Source organism: Panthera leo, chromosome E1, assembly GCF_018350215.1.
Source record: "Panthera leo isolate Ple1 chromosome E1, P.leo_Ple1_pat1.1, whole genome shotgun sequence".
Lineage (NCBI taxonomy): Eukaryota > Metazoa > Chordata > Mammalia > Carnivora > Felidae > Panthera > Panthera leo.
In genome coordinates, this window is record NC_056692.1 from 7,095,800 (window position 1) to 7,117,975 (window position 22,176).

Below are 22,176 nucleotides of genomic sequence, written 5' to 3' on the forward strand. Positions count from 1 at the left end.
TTTGCCATATGTGGCCATGCTCCCCATCCTCAGAGAATTTCCAGCCTTAGAGAAGAGAACAGTCATTCCACCAAGAAATTGTTAAATCACATGGCGTGGACTATTGTACGTCCAAAACCAGTTTCTGAAGGTTCTATGCGATTGGGTCATCTGGGCGCTTGTAAGAGTGCAGCATCTTAGGTTCATTAAGAGCAAGGCTTGTTGGGGAGAAGCTATTCTAGATTTCCCTTTTCATAATGGAGGAAAAACTCTATCCTCAAAAGGGGTGGGAATGGAACCGAGTGCTAATATTTTGTGTCCGTGAATAACAAGAGAGAAAAACGTGAAGACCCCATCCCCACTGCCCACCTGTGGTAAATTCGCTGGATGGAAACAGGGGAGCAAGTTTTGGACTTGCTGAGCCCCTGTCGCAAGGGACAGTGGTGACATGCCGATGGAGAGAAACTCTAAAGTGGGGAGCAGTGGCTGCTGTAGCCTGTGGTTGTCCTATCAAAGGCATTTGAGGAGAAAAACAAAATGGTGGAGCCAGTTGGGAATGCAAACTGGTGCGGCCACTCTGGAAAACAGTACGGAGGCTCCTCAAAATATTAAAAATAGAACTACCCTACGACCCGGCAATGGCACTACTAGGCATTTATCCACGGGGTACAGGGCTGCTGTTTCGAAGGGACACATGCACCCCCATGTTTCTAGCAGCACTCTCGACAATAGCCAAAGTATGGAAAGAGCCCAAAAGTCCATCGATGGATGAATGGATAAAGAAGGTGTGGTATATATACACAATGGAGTATTAGTTGGCAATCAAAAAGAATGAAATCTTGCCATTCGCAACTACGTGGATGGAACTGGAGGGTATTATGCTAAATGAAATTAGTCAAAGACAAAAATCATATGACTTCACTCGTATGAGGACTTTAAGAGACAAAACAGATGAACATAAGGGAAGGGAAACAACAATAATATAAAAATAGGGAGGGGGACAAAACAGAAGAGACTCATAAATATGGAAAACAAACTGAGGGTTATGGGAGGGGTTGTGGAAGGGGGGATGGGCTAAATGGGTCAGGGGCATTAAGGAATCTCCTCCTGAAATCATTGTTGCACTATATGCTAACTAATTTGGATGTAAATTTAAAAAAATTAAAAATTAAATTTAAAAAATAATTAAAAAAATATTATGGAGCCAGTGATTAAAAGCAGTTGAAAAGATGCCAAATTTTGTCCCAAATTAAAAAAAAAAAAAACTTTTGTGCAAAAAAAAAAAAAAAAAAAAAATTGTGACCTAAATTTTATTCTCTTTGAGGGGTACTACCAATTTAGATACAAAGCACGCTGGTCCAAAGGCCTGAAGATCTCACTCAACATGTGATGCAGTCCTTATCAGGACACTTGACTGTTCCGGAGAGAGAGGTAGCAGCTGAGATTAGCAAAGGGAGACATGGGGAGGCATTTCAAAGGCTGAGTGTTGGCTCTTAGGAGGCAGAGAGCACCGAGGGTGGGATAAAGAAAGTATGCTGATTCTTGGAATAACACCGGGATTGCAAAGCCACGAAAAAGGTGGAACCGTTAACGGCTGTTCCAAGAGAAGGGAGGTGCGGTTGTGGAGCAGATTTTAGGTGAGCTAAAAGGAGCTTCTCTGAGATTTGTTCGTACAAAGTGATGTCACAGCCAAGTCAAGAGGTAAGGCTGATGACACGAACCCTGAAGTGAGGGGTCAGGGCTGGAGAAAGGCTTGGGTCCTAAGGGATTACACTAGGCTGAATAACGGCTCCCGAGATATTTACGGCCTCACCCCCGGAATCCTCGAAGGCACCGGAAGTGGCAAAGGGGACTTTGCAGATGGAATTAACTCAAGGGTGTCGAGATGCGTTATCCTGGCGGGCCTGGTCTAATCATAGGGGTCCTCGTGAGAGGGGTGAAGGAAATCAGAGGGACGTGAGAGAGAAAATGATGGGAGCAAGAGGTCGAGTGACGTGAAGAAGGGGTCGGAAGACGACGCGTGTGGGCAGCCTCCAGAAGCTGAAAACAGTGAGGACCATGTTCTTTCTCCCTTGGAGCCTCCAGAAAGACCGGGCCCTGTTGACATCTGACTTCATCCCAGTGAAATTGATTGCAGTCTTCTGACCTCCAAAACTGTAAAAGAATAACGTTGTATTGAGATATCCCACTAACACTGGAGGGAGAAAGACCCTCTAACTACGACGTTTCCTTCCCAGTGATTTGAGACTTTTAGTTCTATTTCAGTAGTTTACAGCACAGCGGGGAACCATGCAGTCCCGCTCAGGTGACCCCAACACTCAGAGCCCTCAGATGATTTGGGGTGCTTGGGTGGCTCAGTCAGTAAATAGTCTGACTTCAGCTCAGGTCATGATCTTGCGGTTCGTGAGTTTGAGCCTCATGTCAGGCTCTGTGCCGACAGCTCAGAACCTGGAGCCTGCTTCAGATTCTGTGTGTCTCTCTCTCTCTTCCCCTCTTCTACTCTGCTCTCTCTCTCTCTCTCAAAAATAAATAAACATTAAAAAAAAAAAAACAAATACGGATGATATGCTGGAGGCCTCTTTGGAGGCCTCTTTCTGTCTTTTTGAAGACCAGGGCAATCCTTAATGAGCTTTGTAGGCCCATGGGGTGTTAGGGTGTCTGATAATGATACACTTTAAGTATTTCATAGAACGGTAGTTTCCCAGACTAAAGAGAATTTTAGGGAAATCTTGTGTTTTTAATGCCATAAAAACGTTAGAAAATATTTTTACCCAACTTAAAAATGAGATTTCTTTAAAAAAATTTTTTTAGGGGCGCCTGGGTGGCTCAGTCGGTTGAGCGTCCGACTTCGGCTCAGGTCATGATCTCGCGGTCTGTGAGTTCAAGCCCCGCATCAGGCTCGTGCTGACAGCTCAGAGCCTGGAGCTTGTTTCAGATTCTGTGTCTCCCTCTCTCTCTGCCCCTCCCCCGTTCATGCTGTCTCTCCCTGTCTCAAAAATAAATAAACGTTAAACAAAATTTAAAAAAAAAATTTTTTTTAATGTGTATTTATTTTTGAAGGAGAGAGAGACAGAGTGTGAGTGGGGAGGTGCAGAGAGAGAGGGAGACACAGAATCTAAAGCAGGCTCCAGGCTCCAAGCTGTCAGCACGGAGCCCTACGTGGGGCTCCAACCCATGAGGCATGAGATCAGGACCTGAGCCAAAGTCGGACGCTCAACTGACTGAGCCATCCAGGTGCCCCTGAGATTTCGTTTTTTGTTTTTGTTTTTTTCTTTAATTTATTTGTTTATTTTGAGAGAGAGGGACAGAGCACACGGGCAGGGGAGGGGCGCGGAGAGAGAATCCCAAGCAGGCTCCACATGGTCAGCACAGAGCCTGATGTGAGGCTCGAACCCACGAACCACGAGATCGTGGCCTGAGCCGAAGTCGAGAGTTGGACGCTTAACCAACTGAACCACCCAGGTGCCCTGAAAAATGACATTTATTTCTATTTCACGTTGACTATTCTGCCTTGTAAGATATTTTCATTGAGTAAGCTTTTAAGTTCTTAACCAAGTCCGTGTTGCTCAGGCAGATCTCCTAGGCGTGTCCGCGGACAGATTCTTGGGAGTAGTAAAGAGGTTTACACGTTACTTGAGTTTGAGGGACACTGGAACACGTCCTTGTTGAATGAACAAAGGGATAAGGAATACACGGGTCCCAAACAATCTCTCAGGAAGTGCATTCAGTGGGGAAAAAAACCTAAAGCAAGTTGTTTGCTGGTGTGAAAACTCAAAGGCCTGGTGGGCATACTTAGTTTTTCCCATTTCAAGCAGGGCAATTAGGTAGGAATGGCCTTGTGACACTTTCCCCCCCTTATTTGGATTCTCTCCTGTACTAAAAGCAGGGCAGCCGTGAGGACTCCTATCTCCACACCAGACTACATCTTGCACCTATTATCTGTCCTGGCCGACAGTAAGAAGCAAGTGACGGCATCCCCCCTTTCGGCCCCTAATAGGTGGCATATCGTTGTTCCGGAACACCTAAAAGAATGCCTGGGTGCGCCTCTCTGAGCACCTGACAGGGGAGGGTTGAGAACCCAGGAATAATTGCCATGTCACTGGCATGTGATTTATTGCAATGCTTAATTATGTCTACAGGGCACCATCTGGAGACCCAATTTGGGTTCTTTACGAACGAAAATTAAAGTCGAAATATACCTTCTTCTGAACGCAACTGGGTCCCGCTTTGGACTTCTCGCACCTGGAGAATATTACCCTGTGCTCAGTCCCCAAACCACATCTTAATTGTTTCAGGTTAGAGGGTCCCAGGCACACAACAGCAACTCTCGCCATGGAGGCATTAGGGTTTCCCTTTCTTAGACCTTGTTCTCCAAAGTGCGAAACATGTAGAATGTTCTGTGTTACACCCAAAACGCAACATTAGAGTGAAATCACCGTCAGTATGTTTCTGAATTTTGACTGGTCATCAGCCGGAAGCAGGATTGTGTTTATTGGGATCTGATTATTTTTTTCTAATGGTCAATTGACTAATAATTGTCCCCAAAATATTTGTTTAAAGGGGATGATGGCAAATCAGTATACATGATGAAGATTTTTTTTTTAATATTACTTGGTTTTCAAATAAATGTTTAACCAATTCTAGGAACCTTTTTTTTTTTTAAGCTATATTACTGTGAAGAGCTGATTTAAGAAATGCGTATTCCTTTCAATTAAAACCCAGAGCATTAATCAAATGTTTGACACTATAAATGTTTCCAATTAACATCTAGCTTAAAACCACATGTGTTCCAAGTGAAATTCAAAAGATCTATCTGTACAGGTGACCTCAGAGAAACCATTAACACATGGCTGGAGATAGCAAGAAACATTCTCCATTTGTGAGACAGTGATAAAGAATCAGTTTATGACTGATTATTACTTCAAACATCCTTTTCAGATGTGGGCTTGCTAAGCTAGAAGTTGGGTGTTTCTCACCGAGACAAAAGGAAAGAAGTGAAAATGTGTGTGTGTGCGCATTTCTTCCTCTATCTATGTATATCTATCTATAATGTATGTATTATCTATCACCTATTACATATATCTATTTATCTGTGTATCATCTATGTGTTATCTATCTATCTACCTATCATCTGTCTGTCATCTACCTACCTACCTTCCTATTGACAGAGAGAATAGAGAGAGAAATCAGAATCAAGTCCACAATCCCATCTGGATGAACAGCTAGGAGTTCTAACCCTCTCAAAGGCAGTGATTGGTCACAGTGTGGACCTGGTCAGGGTGAAGGGAAATTTCCCCAGTAGTCTTTTTTTACTTTCTGCCTTAAGGAAAGCACACTCAGCTCCTTCCAGGGCCCAGGCAGACAGCATAAATAGAAGACACAGATGTCAAATGACAGTGGTGACCACAGTTCCCTGGAACGCATGGCTACTGTCTAGATGTGAGGCACCAGCCAACTCTAGTGTGAAAATGGAAGCCCAGTTGGGCCAAACGTTCTGATACTTCAAGAGAAGCCAGAATGGAAGCTCTTTTTTTTTTTTTTTTAATGTTTTTATTTATTTTTGAGAGAGAGAGAGAGAGGACTAGTGAGGGAGGGGCAGAGAGGGAGACACAGAATCCGAAGCAGGCTCCAGGTTCTGAGCTGTCGGCACAGAGCCTGACGCGGGGCTCGAACTCATGAACCGTGAGATCATGACCTGAGCCGAAGTCAGACGCTCAACCGACTGACCCCCCCAGGTGCCCCAAGAATGGGAGCTTTTTAATGTGACCTCCTGAATTTTATGTGATGGCAGTCAATTCCACAAAAAACAAAAACAGTAACACAGACCTCTTTGCAGCCAATCTGTGATCATCATGTCTGTTGCACGCGGAGTCAGGAGCTGGGCTAACGCGGTCAGAGACAGGAAAGGGCATCCTTTGGATGATCGTGAACCCCCGTCAGTGGCACATCAGCACATCACCGGCCTTGGAGAGCACACTCTGGCTTGCTCACTGTGGAATCCACCAGCCCCTGGCAGAAAACGAGAGACCGCATACTTTCCAAATAATTTCTCAACTGATCGGTCAAACTCGGTTAAATTATTCCAGGTGTGCTATGCAGGGGGTTATTATGACCATAAGGAAAATGGTAACATTAAGACATGCCCATTTGCCCAGCGTCCTGACGAATTGCATTTTCTCTCCCCTGTCTTGCCACAGCCTATCAACAGCTGGGACTGTCAATCCGACAGCAAGGGCTGACGACAGGCACATACGGTTAGTCTGTTGTGGCTGGAAAGGTACATATTTCCGCCCCCCCCTTTTTTTCTTCTGCAAATATTTTTCCAAAGGAAAAAAAAAGCAGAAAGCAAAAGATGACCATAATAAGATAAATGCCTGGCACTTTACAGAGCAAAATATTTGACATTCAGGAACCACTTAAAGACCCAAGGAGCTGTGGCATTCACGTTTTGTGTGACAATTTCTCTTTTTCCTTACAGAGCAAAACCAAGATCTGAATGTCTTTGGGGGGAATTGTTGAATGGCTTTAAGAATAAGAAAAGATGATAATTTTAGCTTATCAAAGAGACTGCAGTTCACAAGTGGAGCCAGACAACACGGGTTTTATTTTAGTTCTTTGTTTTGCTTCGTAACTAGCTACACGAATGTCGAATAATTTGCACTGAAGGGATCCAGAATAAGCCACTGTGACATAAAAATTATCTTGAGCTGAAGGCATTTGTGTCCCTGATATCCTTTATCTGCCTAAATGCAGAGCCCCCCTCAAAAGAACTCAATTGTTCTAAATCCCCTTCTTGGGAGCAACTCTAATTTTCTCTTTCTCTGAGAAAAGCGGTCAGTATCACACCCAAACAGACTTTGTTGAAAAACTGTCCTGCGTCCCACCCATTCTCCTAAGAGCCCATTTATCTTTCCAAAGAAGTCCTTTGTCTTCTTATAAGTGCCCTTTTCTCACCTGTTAAATTTGGTATATAAGTCCCAAATTCTAAATGCCTGCCCCCAAACCCCAAGTCATTTTTCTGTGTACTCCTGCATAAAGAGTAGGTGAATAAAAATCCACTCTTTTGCCAACCTGTCTTTTGCTAATTTAATTTGCAGGACTCTGAGCACAGACATAAGAGGATAGAGGAAAAATTTTTCCTCCCCAAGAGCACGATTTTTTTTCATTCTTGCTTTCAAAGGAATGGTCACGGATATCAGGCTTTATGCTTAAGATGTAGCTAACCACACAGGAGCAAAATAATGCACATGGTTGCTAGGATCAGATCCAATAAAGCCTGTTAAGCAATTGGTAAACACTAGCTCATTTGTTTCCTTAGCAAGATCATTTATGCATTATATTATTTGAGTTGTTTTTTTTTCCTGAAAACATTTTCTGGGTTTCCTTTTGGACTTACTTGATTATAAGTGGCAGGAAACCCAGTTAAAACTAGCTTAAAACAAACAACAAGAAAGCTAACCTTCACAAGCAAAACATCTGCACGTAAGCTTCAGGCAAGGCTTAATTCAGGTACATAAGCAATCCAGGTATAAGGATACAATATCTCTCCCTGTCTTTTTGTCTCTGTGTTGACTTTTGTCTCTGTGTTGACTGCACTAGAAAGAAATGTCTCTTCACACAGAAGCCTCAGAATTGGGTCTTAGTGGCTTCATTTAACTGATAATTTGGTCTAATTTGGTCTCAGTCAATCTTTATGTCTATGGTAATATGATGCCTGGTTGGTCAGGTGTAGGTCACATGTCCCCTTGGAAACTGGGGATATGGTTAACCCTTCAGTACCTGGAGTTCTGTACCAAAAATACAGGGAGTGAATATCTATTACACCCCACGACATGAGCCATATTTTGTTTAAATTCCAACCCAAAGCAATGGCTTTAAACCACTTATGCCTTAAATAAAGGTTAAAAAAAATTTTTGCTTTCCTGAAGAAACTGGCTTTGCCAATATTCCTTTGTTTGACTATAGGAAAATCATAAACCTAATTTTCTCCCCCCCAAATGATTCCCCAACAATAGGTCTTCCTAATTACAGAGTATTTTTTTTTTTTCCACTGGATGGTTTTTCTCCCTGTTACAACTTTTCTTTTTTTCTTTTTTTTTTTTTATTGAGGTATAATTCCTGTGGCACCAGAGTCATCATTTGGAAGTGTACAATTTGGTGTTTTCTGGTATATTCACAAGGTTGTACAGCCACCATTACTGACCGATGCCAGAATATTTTTGTCACCCCCCAAAGAAACTCCGTATCCATGAGCAGTCACTTTTCATTCCTCTGTGTCCCCAACTCTTGGATAACCACAAGTATATATATATATATGTTTTGAGAGAGAGCGTGCGCGCAAGAGGGGGAGGGGCAGAGAGAGAGGGAGACAGAATCCCAAGCAGGCTTCGAGCTGTCAGCGCAGAGCCCGATGCTGGGCTCAAACTCATGAACCACGAGATCGTGTCCTGAGCTGAAATCAAGAGTCAGACGCTTAACCGACTGAGTCACCCAGGTGCCCCCGTGCATAACCACAAACCTTTCTGTCTTCCTGGATCTGCCCGTTCTGGGCACTTCGTATAGATTGGCCATGTCTTTTATCGTCTGTGTGCTGAAACATTGACATCTGAGGTCTTGCTAACCCTTGAGGGACTGACCCTTCCAGGAGTAGCTAATTCCTAGAGTCCGTAAACAACCCAGCCCGGAGTGTGCCTTTCAATACAGATGCAAACCAACAGATCCCCAACACACACCTCCAGGCCCCCCCTGGAAGGAGCTCTCACACATGGGCCACTCTGCACCTGCACTGATTACCCCAGGGCCAGGTATCAGACAACTTGCGACAGTCCCTGCACCCTTGAAATTGCCCCCTGAGCTTGCTTGCTGTTCCTTCCCATGAAAACCTCAGCTACCGCTCTGGTTCATGGCTGCCCACCCTCCCTCTGCCTCCTGCCACATCTGTGTTTTCTCATGTGGCCTCTGAGGTATGGCGTCTCCCTTCCTTCGGGAAATTGTGAGTAACAGACTCTTTTTTCAATGCCAGTTGTCAACGGCTCTATTGTCTTTACTCATTTATTAGTAAATTATTATCTCCTAAGTAACGATAAAACCTATTTCAAATTATCCAGAGTCCTACAGCGGTGCCTGGGTGGCTCGGTCAGTTAAGCATCCAACTCTTGGTTTCCGCTCGGGTCATGATCTCACGGTGTGTGAGTTCGAGCCTCTCATCGGGTTCTACACTGACAGGGCAGAGCCTGCTTGGGATTTTCCGTCTCCCTCTCTCTCTGCTGCTGCCGCCCCCCCTCCCCGCCCCCACCCCACTTGCTTTCTATCTCTTTCAAAAAAGCAAATAAGTAAACTTAGAAAAAAAGAATCCTACAATATGTGGTTTTGTTGTCTCTGGTCTCTTTCACTTAGTATGTTTTTAAGGTTCATCCATGTTGTAGCATGTGTTGGTACTTTATTCCTTTTTATGACTGTGTGGACATGCCATTTTAGGGACATATGTATTTGTTTATCCATTCAGCACTTACTGGGTACCTGGGTTATTTCCGGTCTGGGGCTATTATGAATGATGCCACTATGAACAAGTTTACAAGTGTTTTTATATGGAAATATGTTTTCAGTTCTCTTGGGTATATTCCTAGGAGTCGAATGTCTGTGTCGTATGGTAACTCTGTAATTTCACATTTTAAGAAGCTGCCGACCTGTTTTCTAAAGTGGCTTTGCCATTTTACATTTCCCACCAGCGATGTTCAAGGATTGCGATTTCCCTACATTCCCACAATGCTTCTCTGTCTTTTTGGTTCTGGCCACCCCAGTGGGTATGACATGGCATCTCACTGTGGTTTTGAAATGCGTTTCCCTAATGACTAGTGATGGATAAGCATATTTTCATGTGTTTATCAGCCATTTTTTTTAAAAAAAATTTTAACATTTATTTATTATTGAGAGACAGAGAGACACAGAGCATGAGCAGGGGAGGGGCCGAGAGATGGAGAGACACAGAATCTGAAGCAGGCTCCAGGCTCCAAGCTGTCAGCACAGAGCCTGACGCGGGGCTCGAACTCACAAACCACGAGATCATGACCCGAGCCGAAGTCGGATGCTTAACCGACTGAGCCACCCAGGCGCCCTTTATCAGCCATTTTTATGTTATCTTTGGAGAAATATCTATTCAAATACTTTGCCAATTTTTAATTGGGTTGTTTGTCTTTTTATTATATGATTCTTCCTATATTCTGAATACTAGACCCTTATTAGATACATGATTTGCAAATATTTTGCCCTGTTAATTTGGGTTGGCTTTTACTTTCTTGATAGTGTCTTTTGAAACATAAGAAGTTTTTATTTTGAATGAGGCTGTTGGGAGGAAAACTTCCTGTTGTTATTTGGGTGTGGTGAATGGGGGCATGCAAATTAACAAACAGCAGACAGGTTAAGAGGAGAAAAAATATTTATATGTTTATGCATTCAGTGAAGTGTATCTCCCTCATTAGCCAGAGAGAAAGGGCTATATGCATAACTTGATGGTATTTTGTTTTGTTTTGTTTTTGTTTGTTTTTTAGGGCTTCATTGGGATGGTCTGGAAGATTCTATTGGACCTTTTCATGCTAATGGAATGGGGGCAGGCTGTCTCTGCAGCTGAATTCACAGGAAACTCCCTAGGAGCGAGGTCACTGTCAGTTGTGTTTTTTGGAAGTTCTATTCTCGTCAGGTAAGGGAAGTTCAGATAAAATTTCTTTCTGCATCTTCTTTAGCCCAGATGTTTTCATTTAAAAGTAGTCTTTATACTATGATTGGCTACTCACAAGGCCTAACCCATCTTGTTAATTTTCTGGTTACCTGTGCCTTTGATGAGATACCTAAGAAAACACCGCCACATGTAAGGTCACAAAGATGTTCACCTATGTCTTCTTGGAAGAGTTTTATCATTTTACCTCTTATATTAGGTCTTTGATCCATTTTCCGTTAATTTTTGCATTTGGTGTGAGGTAGGGGTCCGGCTTCATTCTTTTACATGTGGCTCTTCTGTTGTCTCAGTACCACTTGTAAAGTGTATTCTTTCCTCATTGACTTCTCTTAGCACATTTGTTGAAAGTCGATTGACCATACATGCGTGAGTTTCTATCTGGACTCTCAATTCTCAAATGCTGTCTTCATTCAGTCTGATCCTTTACGAGATCTTTTCAAGGTGTTGGTACGTGTTGTGATAGGCAACTCAGTCAAAATTGCGTGACGTACGTGATGTGGCACATGTCAGCTGTGGAATGTTACAGTAGGCTGCAAGCCAGCAAATGGGGTGCCACGGCCAGCCCCTCTGTGCTGTGGTCCTCTGTCATCCCTCGGGGTGTTTCAGAGTAAATGTCAAGTGTGGCTGGAGGGACACCTAGACTGCGCAAGGGGAAGAGTGTCGATCTATACAAGTATTAATAAACATTAATGTGACTTTTGGGGGGAACGAAAATGAACTGAAATTTTAATATTTTTTTCCTTGCGCTGTAACCTATAGTCCTGTGCGCTTCCTGGGTCGCCTGCACCCCAATTTAGAGATCACTCATGCCAAAGCCCGTACACGAATGTCTCTCAATTTTGGCACCACTGCTGTCTTGAGCCAAATAACTACGTGTTGTGGAAGGCGTGGCTGTGCATTGTGGGATATTTAGCATCATCCGTGGGCACCATCTAGTAGATGCCAGTGGAATCCCCAGTTGTGACAACCAGGCATTGCCAAGTGTCCCTGAGAGAGGGGGACAAAATTACTCTTGGCTAAGAACCACCACTCTATACTGATCAAAGCCATAGGCGCATGAGTTGCTCCCACCTGACACCCCCTGCTGTAAGGCGATACCCCCATCACCCGCAGATCTATCAAACAAGCACCTTCTGCCCCCTCTGTAGTCTACCTTGCTTACTCATTTTGTTTGCTGATTTTTGTCTGTATCACAACGGAAGTCCATATTACTTGAAAAAGATTTAGAAAGCACGAGGAAGAAGACTGTGAACATTTATTATTGGACCACTTAACTTCTCAGTTTGTGGTATTTTTTAATTAGTTGTGTAGAATTCATTGGCTGGCCAGCGCTTGGTTCAAAGTGATCTTGTTTATGTTCTGTATTTTGGAAATTTCTGTATATTTCTATCACAGACTTTGAAAATTCTACCCTATGGGACTTAAACGTTAGTCTCTGGCACTGATAAAAATCAGAAGCCCCCTCCCCTGTTTATCTAATTCTTTTATGGGGGTTTTTGGAAAGAAAGAATTAAAAATTAAATGAACACCAAACAGGGCATAAAATACAACCATAAAATATAAATATATTTTACTACAGTGGAAATAAATAAAAGCTGTACCTCTCCAACGTTGTAAATACAATTAATATTCAAATGACAGAAATCTGATAAAATACTTGGAATTTATGTAAAATGACAACATTGATACTTTTAGTAGAAATTTACTTAATAATTCTACCACTAGGAATTTATTCTAAATACATGCAGATGTATTTTATGATTTTGCTCTAAGAAAGTTCATCAGACTGATATCCATAATAGTAAAAAATTTGAGAACTGCTTCAGTGTGTAATACTAAGGCATTCTAGGGGTGCCTGGGTGGCTCATTTGGTTACACGTCCACAGACGTCAGCTCAGGTCACAATCTCATGGTTTGTGAGTGAGCCTCGTGGCTCCGTGCTAACAGCTCGGAGCCTGCAGCCTGCTTTGGATTCTGTGTCTCCCTCTCTCTCTGCCCCTCCCCTGCTTATGCTGTGTGTGTGTCTCTCTCTAAAAAATGAATAAACATTAAAAAAAAAACTTAAAAAATATTAAGGCATCCTAAAATAAATTATGGTATGACAGTATCCTATACCATTATTAATACTGTATTTTAGAAAACCATTTAGTAGCACGAGAAACAGTCATATATTGTAGGAGGAAAAACGTAGTATGCGATTATGGTCTAATACCAAACAGGATAAAGTAACAAACATAATATGTGTTCGCAATTTTGAAAGTTTTAACATTCGGAAGGATCAACACCAATATATTGCTATCTCTGCCAGTGGCTCTCCCAAGTTTATTTTAATTTTCTTCTGTTTTTCCATTTGTATTTTCAAAATATTGCTACAGCGAGCATTTGTAATAAAAATGATAAAAGTGACCGTAGTAATACAGTGAGTTCCTTGAAATAATTTGTCGTCGAGAAAGAAATAGCATAACAGCGTTTTCCTCTGCAAACGGCCGCCAGCTGGGAAAACCATCATGTAAGTTGTTTCACACAACATGCTTCATTCAGCCTTTGAAGGAAGCACATCTTGAGAAGGCCCTTGTGTTCATGGACAGCAACGTCCACTCAGGGATCCTTTCTTGGTCTTTCCTCACCGAGCCCAGCGTGTTCACCTTCTGCTTAAGTAGAACTGTTTCTCAGCCAGGAGCACATAGGAATGTTTACATAAAGACGCCAGCCAGCAGCATTTAGAATGCGGCTCGGGTGGGTTTTCAGAGGACGTGTAATTATGATTTGATAGCTAGTGGCAACTTAATGGGGTGAGAGCTGCCTATACCGATGACGATAATTCTGAGGGGAGGGAAACAGAGGGTGTCTGAAGAGACCAAAGGGCTGTCCAAAGCATCTGGTTTTCGGTTTTATGAGGTCAGGGGCCAGATTTGTCTTGTTGGTCACTGTACCTCTCTGGCCAGCCGACTCCCAGGCGTGGAATTAAGTAGTGCGCAGTAAGTAGTTGTTAAATAAGTGAACCTATATTGTAACATAACACAGAGTATGTAGTCAAATGGCAAGAAGCAAGTATAAAAAGCAAGTGGAAAGGGAAGAGGCACATTGAATAATCAGAAGAAAATAACCCTGAACAAGATACTAGAAAATATTAAATGAAAATCAAATAAATATATATATATTGGAAATAGAAGACTATCACAGAAGTGGTCCCACTCTTGAAGATTGATGATATGATACAAGCCAAGGACATGCTTCGTACATTCTTTCATTCATTCTTTCCTTCCCCTTCCTTCCTTCCTTCCTTCCTTCCTTCCTTCCTTCCTTCCTTCCTTCTTCCCCCTCTTTAAAAAAAAGAAAAGTTCCTGGGGCACCTGGGTGGCTCAGTCAGGTCATGATCTCACAGTTCATGGGTTCGAGCCCTGCATCGGGCTCTGTGCTGACAGCTCGGAGCCTGGAGCCTGCTTCGGATTCTGTGCCTCCCTCTCTCTCTCTCTGCCTCCTCCCTGCTCAAGCTCTGTCTCTTTCTCTCTCAAAAACAAACATTGAAAAAAATGGTCTTGAGGAACATTCCATGCCAGACACAAGATAAACACTGTACTTTCTCTTCTAGAACAAATTGTACTCAGAGGTTTTGGGGAAAATTATGCCACAGTAGGCTTTGACATTTCTAGGTGGAATGAAAAAAGGTCACATGCGTTATAAAACGTACAGATAAAAAAATGTCCTATTTGATTTTAGTGAATCCAACTTGATGTTGAACGTGCAGAAGATCATTTTGGACTCGTCACGATTAGGGATTCTTGGGTAGATGATTGTGAGAAACACTGCTTTACATGAAGTCCTAGAAAGCATGCTTATCCAGTAGATGAAAAAATACAAACCCTGGAGAGATGGCTTTATGTTGGATGAAGGAATCAAGATCTGAAAAGTCTCTCTGTAGCCGGACCTTAAAGAACCAGAGGTCCTTTACTTTTTAGTAAAGAGATAAAAAGATAAAAAAAGTAAAAAGATAAAAATTGTCCTGATATGATAAATTCAAAAAAAAAAAAAAGAGGGAGAAGAAAGAGTTCAGAGAAGTCCACAAGAAAAGGGTCTTAAGGAGTGTATTTTTAATACAAGCCAACAACAGGATAGAGGAACCCAAGAAAGGCTCACGGATTTTAGGCTGAATTCAGATGGAAGGAGGGAAACTCCCATTTTATTCCAATCCCATCTGGTGGGTTGCATTTGTCTCTGCACATCATATTTTAAGAGAGCCATTGACACATTAGAACATATTCATAGAAGGATTGACAAGACAGAGACGTGAAACCATGTTAGACGGGCAACAGTGCGATCTGCTCAAGAAACGGTAACCTTCAACCTCTGAAGCATAGTATCTAGGGAATCATGGATGTAGTCTGTGGTTATATTTTCTCTAATACATATTTGAATAAGTGACTTTTGGAAATCCAGAACCTCATTCATCTGAAATCATTTCCCATGATCCAAAATGGGTCCCCTTTAGAGACCGGGAAGGCAACCTAGATAGGAGGGGCGATGCAAAGAGGCTGCGAAATGCTGTAGGAGTTCTGAGTGGAAATTAGGGGTCAAACTGCAGAACAGTTACAACAGTGGTGTCTTAGACTGGCACAATAATTCTTTTTTTAATTTTTTTTAATGTTTATTTATTTTTGAGAGAGAGACAGAGTGTGAGCAGGGGAGGGGCAAAGAGAGAGGGAGACACAGAGTCCGAAGCAGGCTCCAGGCTCTGAGCTGTCAGCACAGAGCCGGATGCGGGACTCAAACCCATGAACCGTGAGACCATGGCCTGAGCCGAAGTGGGATGTTTGAGCCACCCAGGCGCCCCTTGACTAGCACAATAATTCTGACTTGGAAACACTGAGCGAGACGAATGCGCAGAAGAATAAAACCATGGAGGACTAACAATGATACCAGCAAAGAAATGCAACATAAAAATGTATTTATAATGCCTGAGTTTGGACTTTTCACGCTCCCCCCCCCCCCCCGCCATGAGTTGCATTAGTGGCTTAAGGAGGCCAAGAAACTGAAGGAGAAGTAGAGTTGATTCACTTACAAACTGCTTTGCTTGGATAAGAATCACTGGTATTGTTCCCACCTGCTGTGCTCAAGTCTTTCCTCCACGGGATCTCATTTAATCTCTTCAACCATCCTACAGAGTGGATTCTAGTAACGGTCCCATTTTACAGACGAGAAACCTGAGGCTTACCGTGAGATTCTTGCCCAGGTTCGTAGAGATAAACCTGAGACCTAGGTCCTCGCCTAAAATCCAAACCCTCAGAAGGAACTCTGATTTCCCAGCTTGTTTCTGGGTCTTTTGTTTCAATTTCTCCACCACTTCTTTGTCTCCGACTCTCCCTTTTGGAGTCAGTAAGTAAACAGGAGCTCAAAGAGGACTGTTAGATGGATTTTCTGAGTGGTTTTCCATCTTGTTTCATTTTCTTACTTTCATATTTCTTTTCCACCGCTCCTTCTTTCTCTTCTTCTTTTCTTCCTTTTTTTTTTTTTTTTAAAAACAACAATTTTTCCAGTCCAAAGGCCAGAATCAACAAGATCAAAAATCAAACAGAAATCTTGAGTTTCCCCGAGGACACACACGGGGGATTTGGGAATGTCAGCTGTACAAATATGACGTCATCTTTAGACAAACTGTCTGGAAGGATGGGGGGACCAGCCCCTGTGTGTTGCATGCAGATGTCATGTGGTCATGCCTCTAGCCAGCTTTATTATCTGACAGATACGGAGCACAAATATTGACTTTTGCTATTTTTACTGTAACTGCAGCCATAAACATCGATTCCTGCAGGAGAGGGCGACTGGGAAGAAAGCAGCAGTGTCTTCAGAGGCCGGGAGAGCTTTGCCTTTGCCTCGGGAGGGAAAGGAGTAGGATGTGAATGAGGTCCTCCTGGAACGATTCAATACAGAAATAATAAAATGGTGATGATGTGAAAGGTCCCACAGGTTTGACGGGCTTGGAAGAAAAAATCCCTATTGATTCTGCGTTGTCATCTGTGTTCATTTAACCCGAGTGAATTCTGAACGTAGGAAGAACGGAAACTTAAGAGAACTTAGCCTCCCTCCGAAGGTAGACACTTCCATCGAGTCAGGCTTCTACCTATTCCAAGGCAGCGCGCCATCGATAACCACATCTTGCTCCCTATCCCGATATGGCGCGGCAAGAGAAATAACCACGCAACCCTGAGCGTTTTGTCGGTCCCTGGTAGGCAGTGAAGGGATTCCTCTTTTGGTGGTGATCCCTTCACTTGGCAGGGGAGAAAAAACCCAGGGGATTTTTAGTGATTTACGGGATTGTGGTTTAGATCCATAGTTTCAAATGTATGTTGCCAGAGCAGGGTAACTCAGATTTCCTATTTGATTAGATCTAGCGTATCCTGCACGACCCAGCAAGATCGCAATAAGGACCGTTAGCAGAATAAGGTAGGGGGAGACAGCCCTAAACCTAAGAGTGGGTCTGCAGAATGGTCTCCATACGCAAGAGAATGGAGCTAGGCGGCTCAGCCAGGCACCTAAAGGCACCTAAAGGTACAAGCCTGCAGAGTCTTTAGGTACATCCCATGCCGGCATCTAACCCTGAGCCCAGATCAGCCCAGAGCAAAGGGATATGCACCTTCTTCAAAGATTCAGAGAGTAGGAATAAAGCTCACTGAGTCACTGTCAGGGGTCAAAACTCATTCAAATAAATGCAGAGGAACAAAGGAATGAGTGTGGTCTAGGGCCTGTGTTGTAGGTGGTAGTATATATGCGACGTGTATTTGAAGGAGAGATGAAATCCTGTATTTCCCTACGAGTCGCCGTCAGAAAACTTAGGACGTTCGACCTAAGACATCTGTAGCAGTGGCTTCATGTCAAATGCTGCTGGTGTCTGCCTTTAAGGGAGCTACTCGTTAATTGATGAAGTGAGCTTGATTGGGGGGTTTCTCCTCTTGAGCAGTGGGGTGAAAGACACATGTCACATGGGGGAAAGACCTTGTTTTTTATTAAAAAATTTTTTTTCATGTTTATTTATTTTTGAGAGAGAGAGAGAGTGGGGGAGGGGCAGAGGGAGACAGAGACACAGAATCCGAAGCAGGCTGCAGGCTCCAAGCTGTCAGCACAGAGCCCGACGCGGGGCTTGAATGCAAAAACCGTGAGATCATGACCGGAGCCGAAGTTGGACGCTCACCTGACTGAGCCACCCAGGCGCCCCAAGACCTTGTTTTATAGAGTCCAGCAGAGTTGGGTGCAAACCTACATTCAGACACGTGCACTTTGTGTGATTTCATGAGTGTCTCTTGGGTTTTCCTGAGCCTGGTCTTCAATCTCCATAAAAGAAACGATGGTTCTTGGTGGGCTGAAAATAAATAATAGCCTTACAGTGTTTTGCATATATGGTCACTCCTGGTCTTAATTACCATCCCCCACTCCCCATAAGAAGACCAGGATGGTGTCTAGGAAGCACTCTGTAGAATAGTGTGGGGCTGAGCTTCTCTTCAAGAGAATTCAGTTGACCGGGATCTCAGAAAACTCGCTGACATATCCTGTTTACCGAGAAGGCTGTAGAAGCCACCACATTTGTTTTAACTTCGCATAAAATATTAATCTCCTGTCTACCTTTGTTGTATGTACCTTCTAGAACGCCTTTCCTTTCAAGCTTTTGTAAAAAGAGTAGAGAGGTACCATTGATTTAGTTTTCTCTCTACCACTGGCTGTATAATCCATCAGAAGGGAGACAGTCTTTTCAAGTTCCTGGCCCTGGAGATCTTCTCTAAGTTCTCACTTGGTGATAGGAGCTTGTTCTCTGAGTCATCCATTTAAAAAAAAAAAAAAAAAGTGTTTTTTTTTCGTGACTTGCAATCTCAAGGATTTTCCGTTGAGATTGTAGAAGTGTCAATTATCCTAGATACACATCTTAAGTCTCCTCTTGGAACCAAAACCCGTAAATCCCCATTCATTGTTATAAATACAAAACACGCACCTCACTCCCCTTTACCAATATCCTCTGAACTCTCTCACTTTAAGGAATGGTTGTTGGATGACAGTGAAACCATTTTTGTGTGCCGAGTGTACTTTATGTCTATATTCATTTTGACTATCCAACATAACAAACATGATGACTATTTTTAGCGACTCTGTAGAGTGACCTTGACATCAACCATCAGGTCAATTGGTTGTAAGAAGAATATATTGTTTGCAATATCAGTCTTGCCCTTAATGAAACTAGGAATATAACATGGCATCCTTTTAAAGACGGGCAGATGGAGGGTCCAGGCCAGTGCCAAGAAATGTAATGAACTTATGTAAGGTCAGCCAGTTAGGACCCAAGTCAAGGGCCCTGGCTAGCAGGGAGCATGTGGATAAGGGTAATCTTGCAGGCTGGTTGGTCGTGTAACGCATGGGATTCCTAGGCCTAAGTTTACGCTCACCTTCATTGAATAGGAAGCTATTTGTAGACCCCTCTCCATTCCATTGGGGAAAGAGGTATTATTTATATTATTTCAAGATCTAGGTAGGCAAATGCAACCTTGTTATGGTGGCTTGAGCAGGATACTTGTGGCCTAACACTACTATGAGATTATTTAAATAATTTGGGGATGAATATTGCATTTGGAATGGCAGTAGCTGCCCTTACGTCACGTTCTACTGGTTGAGTGACATTAACCAAGTCACCTCCCCCTTGTGTTTGGTTTTCTCATCCACTAAGTGTGGATGGCTATTTCTGCTCTGCACTGTTGATAGGATTAGGCCAAAACTATGTATGAGAAGAGGCGCCTAAATTACAAATACAACATACATCTAAGATCCATGTCTCTGTTCTCACCCTTCTTACCCTCCTCCCATTTTTACTAAAAATTAAAGAAGCTTTGATGACTTTCGGTTATTTCTTAAAGCTGTTAAAGCTGCGGCAATGAGGCGGCTCAGTCGGTTAAGCGACTGACTTTGGCTCAGGTCATGATCTCGCGGCTCGTGGACTCGAGCCCCACGTCGGGCTCTGTGCCGACAGTTCGGAGCCTGGAGCCTGCTTCAGATTCTGTGTCTCCCTCTCTCTCTCTCCCCTTCCCTGGTGCGCGCGCTCTCTCTCTCAAAAATAAATAAACATTTAAAAAGGAAAAAACTTGGGGTACCTGGGTGGCTCAGTTGGTTAAGCATGCGACTTCAGCTCAGGGCATGATCTTGCGGTCTGTGAGACAGGCTCTGTGCTGACAGAGCCTGGAGCTTGCTTGGGATTCTCTCTCTCTCCCTTTCATAAATAAATAAACATTAAAATAAACATTAAAGAATTTTTTTAAAAAGAAAAAACTGTTAAAGCCAAGTATGTTAGCCTGTCATTCAGAGTCTCAACTTGTCCACTCTTCTTCCCCACTGTTTTCTTATACAAATTTTTAGCCAACAACGGCAGATCTATTTTTCCCTAAGTGTGTTCACCGTAGTTGAGAGATCTCACTAGGACTTCCAGTCGTCCTATTAAGCAGGACATCACATCTTGGAACTTTGTCTCAGCAAAAGAAGGGATTTGGAGCTTTTAGGCACAGAGAGTCCGAGGGCAGAATCCTGGCCCCATCTCTGGGCTTGGGTCATGCTAAAAGGTTCTGGTGAGAGCCAGAATGCCAGCTTGTGAATTACCACAGATCAGTTGCCCACTATTTATGTTCTGCTATAGTAATATCTTCATGGAAATTGACATTATAATCATAGCTTTGCTGGATGACCGTGACATCAGAGGAGGAGGAATGTATTCGATGATACTGATGAGTGTGGTGTTAATGCAGACAGGTCCAGACCCCAGTGGGATCTAGTGGGTGCCCCTGAGAGGCTTTGGTCTCTCAGCAGAGGTCTTTCAAGTGTGCTGTAGTGTAGCTGGGGGGACGGACATGAGTGAATGGACCAGAACTGCCTTCAGGCAGGGCCTGGAGGACAGGGGAAGCACCTGAAATTTAGTGTGTGTGTCTACAGGGGCTTTTAACCAGTCCCCCAGCTGCCTCGGAGAGACAATGTCATATTTAGTAAGTAACGGTAGACAGGGAGACTGGGAGAGATCCCAGCACACCTCTCTTTGGTGAGCTTATGAGTCATTTCCCCCCCCCCCCCCAATAAACAAAAACCCACTTAAGTAAATGAGACCATGTTGCTTCTCTCAGTAGCGTGTCCCATATTTTCTTCCCCTCTTGCCCATGTTCTGTCAAAGATGAGCAATGGCCTGGCAGAATTCCTGACAACGTTGGGATCACAGCACAGCCAGGCTGACCTGGAAGCCTCACGGGGGATTTCTTCTTGAAACATCTCAGCCCCATTTTCGGGGCCTCTGTGCTTAATCTTCAGATAACAATCTCCACGCCTTATAGCCCGTCCATCACCTCATTTCTAGGGTTTGCCACTCTTAGTTTGTGTCAAACTCCAAAGAGTTGGGAAAACAAAAAAAACCAAAACAAAACATTTGGGGGCAGGTAGTTCAAGAAAAGCCAAGGTCGAGTGGTTACTTGGTCCTTCCGTCCTTTCCCATTCTACACACCAGAGAGCTAAATTCAAAATCACGCTGTGCACAAACGAGAAAACGACACCATCCCGATTTCTGTCCCTGTTGTTTGAGGTAACCATGAGGAATCTTGTAGGATCGTTCATGAATTCACAAGAAAAGCCCACTCTGGCCTTCCTGAATGAGTTTGTCAGCCCGTATTTCGTGAGATCTGTAATGCGTTCTCCAGTATTCTCAAATGCAGCTGTGTTATTATCGCTGGATATGGAATATAAATGTTTAGTCACCTCTGAGCTATCGACTAGAATATTCCCCAGGGATGTCACGCCGCTAGGTGAAAGGGGCGTCGCTAAGTGGAGGGGCAGTCATCTGGTTCTGTTGAACATGTAGGGGGTAGGGAGGAACAGTCTGCGAGGGGGAGCGTGTAGTCTGAAAAGGTATATTGAATCCTGTAATTGCTTATTTGTTTTCATCGGTAGGCATTATCTTGAAATCTCAAGTAACACAAAGAAGATCTCAGTGTTCTATATTTCTGAAGGAAGGCCTAGACTAAAAAGGGCTGGGAAATGAACCTCAGAGCAAATACACAGACAGTTCTTAAATATGTGCTCTACCAATAAATATCCCTTTATCAGAGAGGATAAAGGGAATGAAATACAGAATGTGGAATCTTAAACAGGAAAATCTCATTGGCATCTTCAAGATCCTTTTCATTTTTTAACTTTGTTAAGGAATAATTGGCAAATGCAATTATATATGGGGGTGAGGTGGCCAATATATACATTGTGGAATGATTACCAAGATCAGGATAATTAAGGTCCTTTTTCCTTTGGCCATTTAAAAAAAATTGTTTTTATTTATTTTAGAGAGAGAGAGAGAGAGAGAAGGGAGGGGTGGAGAGAGAAGGAGAGAGACAGAATCCTAAGCAGGCTCCAAGCTCAGCTTGGAACCCGACAGGTTCATCTCACGGCTGCGAGATCATGACCTGAGC

The 22,176-nt window shown here is 43.2% G+C and overlaps 1 long non-coding RNA gene across 1 annotated transcript in view; it reads left to right on the forward strand.

The window, feature by feature from the left end:
• The first annotated feature begins 10,532 nt into the window (after positions 1 to 10,532).
• Positions 10,533 to 22,176, forward strand: part of LOC122205989 — a 140,822-nt gene continuing 129,178 nt past the window's right edge. Inside the window, exon 1 of the long non-coding RNA XR_006196331.1 lies at positions 10,533 to 10,675. This is a non-coding gene — a long non-coding RNA (uncharacterized LOC122205989). The remainder of the gene's footprint in view (positions 10,676 to 22,176) is intronic.